Source organism: Salvia splendens, chromosome 20 (assembly GCF_004379255.2).
Source record: "Salvia splendens isolate huo1 chromosome 20, SspV2, whole genome shotgun sequence".
Classification (NCBI taxonomy): Eukaryota; Viridiplantae; Streptophyta; class Magnoliopsida; order Lamiales; family Lamiaceae; genus Salvia; species Salvia splendens.
In genome coordinates, this window is record NC_056051.1 from 14,819,001 (window position 1) to 14,828,440 (window position 9,440).

At 35.4% G+C, this 9,440-nt stretch overlaps 1 pseudogene; it reads left to right on the top strand.

The window, feature by feature from the left end:
• The first annotated feature begins 3,494 nt into the window (after window positions 1-3,494).
• On the top strand, window positions 3,495-7,090 carry LOC121781526 (annotated as a pseudogene).
• The last annotated feature ends 2,350 nt before the right edge of the window (window positions 7,091-9,440 follow it).

Consider the following 9,440-nt stretch of genomic DNA (forward strand, 5'->3'; position numbering starts at 1 on the left):
GGAAAATGGGGGAGGCGGAAGTTCAAGGCTGTCTAAGGCCGGATTGCACCTAATCCCAAGGGAAGGGATGGTTGAAAATATAGCCCGATTGATGCGTTAATGTGTTTAAGTGTTTTTCTTTTATTTTTTTATGTGTGTTTGTCTTTGTTTTAGTGTTTTTCTTTGCGTCATAGTTTAGGGTCTAGGTTAGGGTAGAGTCGGTCAGGGGTGTAACCATGCTAGAATTCGACTTACTTTTTTTGTTTGTTCTTCACGCTTGAGGACAAGCATGGGGTAAGTGTGAGCAGTTTGATAAGTCGTATTCTAGGCCTTGGTTACTGGTCAGTATAATGTGCATAATTGGAATATATCTGCAAAACAGTTGCTAAAGTGTGCAGGGAGAGTGTTCTAGCCAGTATGGGAATGTTCGGATAATTCAGGTGAAAAGGCGTCAGAAGGGTGCAATACTGACCATGATGCATGCCAAGAAGGCTCGAGATGGAGAGGAAGGATAGCTGGGAAGATTCAGAAACTATCAGTCAAAAAGTATCATTTTATCAACTCAGAGTATCATTCTATCCGGCAAAACTATCATTCTATGCAATAAACCTAACATATCATTTTATCATTTTACGTGATATTTGGCGAAATTCAGAAATTAAATAAGGGAAATGACATATTATCATTTTATCAACTCAGAGTATCATTCTATCCGCCAAAACTATCATTCTATGCAATAAACCTAACATATATAGTTTTATCATTTTACGTGATATTTGGCGAAATTCAGAAATTAAATGAGGGAAATGACATATTTACCCGCGTTTTTTTTTTTATGAAGTAAATCTAAGTTTGAATCTCAACCACAAGATTAGAAAATATGTGTGGTTTAGATTTAGTTATAGGGTTATTACGTAATTTAGGGGTTATTATATAATCACAACTCTATATATATATATATATATATATATATATATATATATATATATATATATATATATATAGGGTAGTGATCAAGATATAACTAATCTTAAGTGTATAACTAGAGAACAAATCTCAGCCACACATCTTAATGGAACAAATATTATTTATTTTAATAATATAAAATTGGCCAAGGGTATTTTGGAAAGTACCTTATGAAATTCAAAATCTGTTTCATTTACTTCCGGATTTTCAAATTTCCTTCCAAATCTCCATCCAAATTCGCCGGGGGAGTCGCCGCCTTCCAAATTTTCACTGCAAAGCAATACATCAATCACGATACAGCGATTTCACTGAAAGAGAAAGTTGGCGATGCCACCGATCCGAGTATAATCACGGCAATTCAATTCAAATCAACACACCTCAATTGAAGCTCACATCCGAAAAAACATAAAATATTCCACCTAAATTGATTGTGATCACAGAGGAATTGAATCGAACAGCAAGTGAAGAATGTAAACTCACGCAGAGAGAAGATTCAGTGCTATGGCGAGAGTTGGAAGTGGGCTGCAAATGCTCCACCAGAACTCTCTGTCTGTTAATTGCTCTCTCCATTCTCTCTGAGTTGTTTCAGTTTGTTGAGTGAAATGATGCTTATCTCTGTCTGATTTTACTTCACTCTTGTTCACAAACACATCACTCTTATTCTGATTTTATTTCACTCTTGTTTACAAAACACATCACTCTTATTCTGATTTTACTTCACTCTTGTTCACAAAAACACATCACTCTTACTCTGATTTTACTTCACTCTTGTTCGCAAAACACATCACTCTTGTTCACAAAACACTTCACTCTTATTCGGATTTTACTTCACTCTTGTTCACAAAACACATCACTCTTATTCTGATTTTACTTCACTCTTGTTCAGAAAACACTTCACTCTTGTTCACAAAACACATCACTCTTATTCTGATTTTACTTCACTCTTGTTCACAAAACACATCACTCTTATTCTGATTTTACTTCACTCTTGTTCACAAAACACATCACTCTTATTCTGATTTTACTTCACTCTTGTTCACAAAACACTTCACTCTTGTTCAGAAAACACTTCACTCTTGTTCAGAAAACACTTCACTCTTGTTCACAAAACACATCACTCTTATTCTGATTTTACTTCACTCTTGTTCACAAAACACATCACTCTTATTCTGATTTTACTTCACTCTTGTTTACAAAACACATCACTCTTATTCTGATTTTACTTCACTCTTGTTTACAAAACACATCACTCTTATTCTAATTTTACTTCACTCTTGTTTACAAAGCACATCACTCTTATTCTGATTTTACTTCACTCTTGTTTACAAAACACATCACTCTTACCATGATTTTACTTCACTCTTGTTTACAAAACACATCACTCTTAACATGATTTTACTTCACTCTTGTTTACAAAACACATCACTCTTAGCATGATTTTACTTCACTCTTGTTTACAAAACACATCACTCTTAGCATGATTTTACTTCACTCTTGTTTACAAAACACATAACTCTTAGCATGAATTTACTTCACTGTTGTTTACAAAACACATCACTATTAACATGAAATCACCAATAGGCTGATACAAGGTTTCACTTGTTTTTATCATAGGGCAGACAAATTCATGCTTATTCTGATTGACCTTAAAAAACACATGACTCTTCTGAGATTGATCATTTATCACAATAGGGAATAGGCTAAGCAGCGCAAGTGTGCATCATATTTTACACACACACGCAACCTTCCTCCTCCCCTTCCTCTCTCTTCCTCTTCCCGTTGCTCTTTATCACCAGCGTGTTTTCCTCCTCTACCGTCACCCTGCAGCAATTCCGCACCAATTTCATAAATACCTTCAGCTCGAGCGAGCTATTTCGCATCAATTTCATGAATTCCTAAAGAAATTTCGTTTCAATCAAGCAATAGAGCTTAATTTCTGGTGAATTTCCAGAACAGAGAAGAGGAGAAGATAGAAGAGTAATTGCGGTTCTTTTTCAAATGAATTCAATTTGCCGGTGAAATCTAATTTTGGCTATGCAATGACTATTATACCCCCGCCTTGTTAGTGTGGAGTAAATTTGTGATTGAGGGAACTAATTTCTCCTTAAATTTGAAAATTACATATTTTAATACTAGCCCTTGATTTTCTTGATCTTGTGGCTTTAATTTGTTCTCTAGTTATTTGGTTAAGGGGTGTTTGCCATAGATCACTACCCTATATATATATATATATATATATATATATATATATATATATATATATATATATATATATATATATATATATATATATATATATATATATATATATATCAACTAATGAGATTGTGCTATTTGACACCATCTAATTGGATGATAAATGGAGACCGCCTTTTTAGTGTTTGCCTTGGAAGAGGCCGAGGTAGAAGAGAGACAGGCCTCATGTTCAATTTTTTTTAAAAAATATATGGTGAGGTGGCAGTCGACTACCCTCCCTAACCAATAAACATAGTCTTAAGAAAAGAAAATCAAAACATAGAGACGTGTCACCTTTGTTGAGACGTGTTGATATTCTGCATGCTTCTATCTCTGCGACTCACCCCAGTGGATCTACTTCTACTTCATCTCCCTCTCCCTCTCCCTCTCCCTCTCCCTCTTCAATTCCATTTTTCTCAATTGTTTATGCTTCCATAGATTACTCCAATTCCAACAGTAAGTACGCATATATTCCAATATTTATTTCTGATCCATCACTCTCTGTTTTCCAAATCCGATTATTCACGCTTTCTTCTCTTTCACTTTATTAATTTCCAGAAAACAATTAACACTTGCCATTTATTCTCGCCTTCCTGCATTTTGTTCTCGCTTCGTTTCGGCATTGCATTTTGTGATTTAGTGAGATTTGTACTAGATTTTGAAATTGAGGGTTCTACAAAGGGGCTTTTAGCAATCCCTAGCTAGAATTACGAATTACGATTGGAGAATGATATGATGATGATTACTCAATTTTCAGTTCGTGATTTTCAATTTCTACTCATAATGCCAATCATAAGTGTGTCTATACATATGGTGGATTGTAGTTTGTGGCTTGCTCTAATTTGTTTGTAATGGATTCTCGCATTGGCAGATTGAATTTGAAATTGCATAGCAGAAGATGCAGGTGGAATGGAATTCTACTTGTTTGTGTATCGAGACATATATACAGATCTTTACTGGCCAGCACTATGCCTTGCTGCCTGCTTTGCTTCTGTAGCATTGGTTCTTTCACTTCTCCTAACTTTCCAGCATCTCCGCTGGTACACCAGATCGTCGGTTAGTCTCACCTGCAACGCATTTATCTTACTTGCTCCATTGAGGATCCATTGTTTACTAACATAGATTGAAACTTTTTGGATATCTCTAATCCTTTGATATATTTTTTTCATTTGAGCTAATTTTGCTTGATTCATATCTCACTGAGAGTGTATTTTTATCTATTTACGGTGTTTAGGGTGCTGAATTTGAGTAGTGGGAAGATGGATAAAATAAATATACTTTGCTAGTCCATCGCTTATCCTTCACATGCTCAATAATATGGAGTACTCCTCAAAAGTAAATGCCCCCCTAAGAATATAAAAATCATATTTCAAATTTGGTCGACAGAAGCTGCAGTATTGGATTTTTCAATGGGAAATATCCTGCATTAATCACAGAGTAATACTGTTATAACTATGGTTGTGCTTGAATGTCTTATTTGGATGTAGTTTTCCTCACTAATTCGTCTTAGTATTTCATCAGGAGCAAAAGTGGGTTGTTGCTGTTATCTTTATAGTTCCAGTGTACGCAACTCAATCAGTAAGTGTATTCTTGGTTACTTGGTCTTAGTATTAATATTATTATTTGTGTAAAAAATGAGCATTACACTGTAGCACTATTCAGCATAGCCTTTCATAAAAGGATGACATAACAAATTGGATTTGCAATACATAAAAATTGATTAAAGGATTAGTCCTTTAATCCTTTTAAGATTATCCTTCCACTGAACCACCCATATAGTTTTCTTTTGATTTATCAGTAGGTGAAATCAAAATTGGGAGAACATTACATATATTGTGAGAAAGGGTACCTATTTTCAGATATTTGCAAATATCTATAGTTTTCTTTGGCTGTGGATGAAAGCAGCTCCTAGGTTGAAATCGAATCCCACAAGGGGCAAGAATTCTATTTTCTTGAGTGTACTTAATTAATCTAACTGCGAATTTAGTAACTTTATATGTTAAGTGCAATTTCTCACGTTCTCACAACACAGTAGTTTTCACGATAACCCAACAGTATAAAGGTATGTATATTATGTACTATAACATGAGGATGCGTCCTATTATCGGTGCTTTTGTATATGTTATGGTTTATTTATGATAGTTTGATAAATGACCTGTCTTTTCCAGATTGTGTCCTTGTGGAATGCAAACTTGTCCCTTGCTTGTGATATATTGAGAAATTGCTATGAAGCATTTGCTCTTTATGCATTTGGGAGCTACTTAGTTGCGTGCCTCGGTAAGGGATGCATATTCAGATGGCTTGTAGATGTGAAAGATTCAGACAGGCTATTTTTCAGCCTTCTTTTGTCAACTATTTATGTTTCTTTGTTGTATTTTGATGTTCCAACAATTGTAATTTGGCACTTAATTGAAAACAAAAGGAAGATTTGGTTTTCAACTTTTCATACATATCAATTAAAAAAACTTCCATTTATTCATTTCAATGAAGAAAACTGACAGGATGCCTATTAGATTCATTCTGGCTGTATCAGGATTATTTGTCTTAAATTTACTCCCATGGAAATAACATTTGACAGGTGGTGAACTGCAAGTCATGGAGATTCTTGAAGATGAAGCAAAGAAGCAACTTAGCAAGCCATTGCTCGAAAAGGAAAAGCGTTCACAACTAGAACACGGGACATTTTGCAACTTCATCTTTCATCCATGCTTGCTTGGAAAGGAGTTGTTCTCTATAATAAGATTTGGTTTAGTACAATATGTAAATTCCCATGCTTATCCTTATCTCAGTTATCTTTCCTCTTCTATTTGAACACGCTTATAGTTTTGGACACTTGACAGATGATTTTGAAGACTTTTTGCGCACTCTTAACACTTTTCCTTGAGCTATGTGGAGTGTATGGTGACGGAGAATTTAAGTGGAACTGTGGGTATGTTATAGGAGTATGTTTTTAAACTTGTTATAGAAGCGAATAGTTAAGAGTTTAATTAAATGGTTTATTTCTGGGTGCTTGGCCACTTATTGACACAATTTGTTTTAATATCAGGTACCCATATATAACAATAGTTTTGAATTTTAGCCAGATGTGGGCCTTGTATTGCCTCATCCAGTTTTACAACGTAACACACGGAAAACTCCAACCCATAAAACCGCTTGCGAAGTTTATAAGCTTCAAGGCTATTGTATTTGCAACATGGTGGCAAGGTGTCGGCATTGTCCTGTTGTGCAATTTTGGTGCTCTGCCAAAGGAGAAAAAGTTTAAATCCGGGCTGCAGGATTTTATGATTTGCACAGAGGTGAGCACCATGGCAATTCATGCTATCATGCATCTTTGTAAACTTCTTTTTTAGCATTTTTCAGTAAATATAGCTTCTGTTCCTTTTTCTCTTTGACAGATGGCAATTGCGGCTGTAGCTCACATATTTGTCTTCTCAGCAAAACCCTATCATTTTGTACCGGCATCAGGCTATGGGAAGGTCACCACCGAAGAGACAACTGCTGTAGTTGAGATACATGAAGGCGGTAAGAAGAAGAAGCAGTTGTCGAGAAAACAGAAACCACGGTCGAGGCACCCGGAACAAATATAACAGAAAGCGTTCAGGATATTGTCGTTGAAGGAGGCCACAAGGTCAGGTTTTCCATTACCCAATTCATGAATCATGAAACACGTACATAGGCGAGGTTCGTCTGTTTGCAAACTTAAATGTTGATGTAGGTTGTCAGTTTTGAGACGCAGGTTGTGAAGGATGTCGTGCTGACTATCAACCAGGCGATTGAGCCAGTGCATGATGGGATGACGAAGATCCAGGAGACGTTCCATCATATCTCGGTGTCGTCACCATCGGGTAGTAAAGATGAGCTGCCGCTGGTGGGAGAGCACTACAAGAATATCATAAAGGAACCCGACTGAGCAAACCGTAAGTACTGGCTAGAGATATCCCATGTTAATACAAGCTAATGTCTGTTTAGAGCAATGCCAGAAAAGCCCTCTTTTTTAGCAATGGACATCATTTGGTTTGGATAGCCCTCGTTCTCTTTTTTTTCTTTCTTTGAGGTTTACAATGTACTCCTTGTTACACGAATAATTTTATTAATTGATTAGAAATTAGAAATTAATAAATTACTAAGTTGTCTTCGATTGATTGAGTAGTGCGACACGTAATGCAACTTCTATGAATACCTTATGCTAATAGCCAAAGTTTTATTTATTGAAGAAACTTTTGAGTGAGAAAAATACAAGAGCCACAGGATCTCATGGAAAGTGATATCCTTGCAGCGCCGAGTCGATCATTAAAGTTACTAGTATCGACCCCGTGCGAGTCGATCATTAAAAGTTACTAGTATCGACCCCGTGCGTTGTTTGATTCATTGAATTTTCTTTACACAAAATACAAAAAATATCAATTAAATGATAAAGGACAAAATTATATTGAGTTTATAAAATTATATAATTTTTATACATTACAAATTAAATAGTGACACTAACACAGAAATTAAATAATTAATATCACTAATAAAAATAATCTAGAGATTATTTAAATTGAATTACAAATTCCATGATAAATATTACTACTAACATTGATTTATTTATATTTGTTTTAATCCTAAATAAAATTACAAAATAAAATAGAAATTCAACATGTAAAATTAAAGAAAACTTATTAAAATGAAACAAGTAGATATTTTATCAATTAAAATAACTTAAATATAATTACGACAATTAACATGCATGATAAAAAAAAAAGTTGTACTCCGTACTAAACACCTTCATTTTGAACTAAATTTGATAATCTCGGATCACACTTAATTAATGAAGAACTAAATTTGATAATCTCGGATTACACTCAATTCAAAATGGATGCTTTATTATCATAAGGTGGCATAAAGTGGTGCAAAATAAATGGTAATATTGCTAAAGAACCAGAATTGATTAACTGGTAATAGTGGTAAGATGACATGATTACGCCGAAGAATGAAGAGAGTAGAATTGTTGAGAAACTTGATTTTGTATTATTGATTGAATGAATCTCAATACAAGCATCACCACCTTATATACTATGATGCTTCGGTGTAGATGCGACAAGAGCAGGATATAAAAGCTCTAATCTAAACTACTAACTACATAAGAGAAGAATAACCAACTCTAACTACTTGACAGCTGGAACTCGAGCATCTTCAAGCCTTCAACTCAGTTTCCTCTCTCGAGCTTCCATGTAGATGATCAGCTTCTCGTGAGATATTTTCATGAAATCTAATAGCCCCCTAAGATGGACTGTACATAGTGGTGAAATCCATCTTGTGCAACAGAGTATGAAAAGGTGCAACTCCTAATGGCTTAGTGAAAATTTTTCCAACTGAAGATGGTTGTGAACATGCATAGGCTTGATCACTCCTTCAACCAGCTTCTCTCGAATAGTGTGGCAATCTATTTCAATGTGCTTGGTGCGCTCACGGAAAACTGGATTAGAACTAATGTAGACCGCCGCCTGATTATCACAGTAAAGAGGAACCGGCTGCTTCACATGAACTCCAAAATCTTTAAGCAAAGCCACAATCCAAGCAACTTCACAGCAAGCTAAGGCCATTGCCTTATATTCAGCCTCGGCTGAGGATCTAGAACAATGTGTTGCTTCTTTGAACGCCAAGAGATGAGAGAGTGCTCACACCAAAAACACCTCATGTACTATGACCTTTACTCATAATCAATTCCATATCCAGGAAGCTTTACTAGGGACCATGATTGGGAGGGGTAAACGAGTTCGAAATATCTACATATTTGAATGACAAGAGATGAGAGAGTGCTCTCACCAAAAACACCTCATGTACTATGAAACAATCTCACTCTCATAAAAGTGTCTCTACTAGCAGTTCTTATTCTGTTGCTTTTGTTAATTCTGTTGTAAGCTTGGATGTTTGGCACCAACGTTTGGGCCATCCTTACACTCAATAAATTGAAAATTCTATCTGATGTTTTGTCTCCATCAAACACTCACTTATCTACATGCCAAATCTGTCCTCTAGCTAAACAAAAGAAATTGTCTTTCCCATTTGGAATTTCCACCTACAGTTCATTAGCCATTTTTGATCTAATACATTGTGATGTATGGGGGCCATTCTCTACTCCTACGCATGATGGATTCAGATATTTTCTCACCATAGTTGATGACTTTTCCAGATTCATTTGGACCTTCTTACTCACTAAAAAATCTGAAGTTCAAGTTGTTATGACTCAGTTTTTTCTCCACTACACATACCCAATT